Source organism: Triticum dicoccoides, chromosome 4A (assembly GCF_002162155.2).
Source record: "Triticum dicoccoides isolate Atlit2015 ecotype Zavitan chromosome 4A, WEW_v2.0, whole genome shotgun sequence".
Lineage (NCBI taxonomy): Eukaryota > Viridiplantae > Streptophyta > Magnoliopsida > Poales > Poaceae > Triticum > Triticum dicoccoides.
This window is the reverse complement of record NC_041386.1, coordinates 693199487-693200777: the sequence shown is the minus strand read 5'-3', so window position 1 is coordinate 693200777 and position 1291 is coordinate 693199487. Positions and strand designations below refer to the sequence as shown.

Here is a 1291-nt window from a genome sequence, read left to right as displayed (position 1 = left end):
TTCGTTTGCATTTCAGATTTTATCTAGATCTGTTTAGAAGCAGTTTATTTTGTACATGGTTTTCGAATGTTGGTATAATACTCTGTAAAAGCTGCTATATCACCAAAGCTTTCTGTCCGCCTTTTTTCTTGTGCTGAATAGCCCATCGGGTAAAAAAGAAAAAAGAAACCAGTGAAGCATTTTGAGGTGTTATACTAGTCAACGCTAGCCAAGAAGTAAGAAATCACTACTATATGGAAGTGTACAAACCTTGGGCATATAAATCTTATCGACATGGTTCACACAAGCTAGACCATGTGACCTTCACTGACATTACAAGACCGTACAAATTACTTGAATATTTTGTCGAGCTTCCACTCTTCTGCGGTTTAAACCACACGGTGTCAGACATAATATCCTCAATGTCGTAATGAAAATATCCAGGAATTTTCGAATCACCAACAACGCCATCAGGATAGCAATTATCATCACCCGAGTGACGGTTGTAAGTGTATAAGTCTATAGTCAAATTCTTGGTGTAATCCACACAAACTGTGACCGATGGCAGACTGCAAACACTCAACTTGCCATTGAAGACTGAAAAAGCACCCCCTTCCATGGTACGATAGACCGCAGTTATTGTAAGTGAATCAAACAAATTGTCCCCAAGATGATGCACCTCAAACTCCAACACAGCCAATACGGCCTTTGGGATAGAAGCCATTCTTAGATCGACGCTGCCGTGGTGGCCAGTGTTAGTGTGCCAATGGAGCCTTTCATATTCTGCATAGAAAGATGGAGCATAGACCGAATATCCGTCTATTAACACCTTATCATCTTCACCTTCTTGGTCTTTAATTAGCAAACGATATTCAATTAGCACAAGCCCAACCGCATAGATGCCTTGATGCGGGTTAAGTAGAGGTTGAAGCTTACAAGAACCCTGTATATTGTATAGTTAGACATATATCCTGCAGGTTTCTTCAATAGTCTTCAATAAAGAGACAATAAGAAAAAGGTACGACATAACTCACCGGCTTAAGCTTACATGGTTTGTCTCTAGAGTATTCAAAGATATAGTTGCGTAGTTGGTTGTTACGTACATCTCGGAACGCAATCATACCGTACACCTCTAACGCAGCATCATGAGGAGACAATAAATTCAAACTAAAAACTTGGATAGCCCATCGACAAGGTTCGTTCTCTCTTTTGTCGACCCAACGGTTTTCCCATCTGGGCAATGGAGGCACTGCAGGCAATATGAAAACAAATCATTAGATATCAAAAGTTGTGATGTGGATACATGTATAAC

The 1291-nt window shown here is 40.1% G+C and overlaps 1 pseudogene; it reads right to left on the bottom strand.

Annotated features, from left to right (window-relative positions):
• Positions 1 to 312: 312 nt before the first annotated feature.
• Positions 313 to 1291, bottom strand: part of LOC119284112 — a 90255-nt pseudogene continuing 89276 nt past the window's right edge.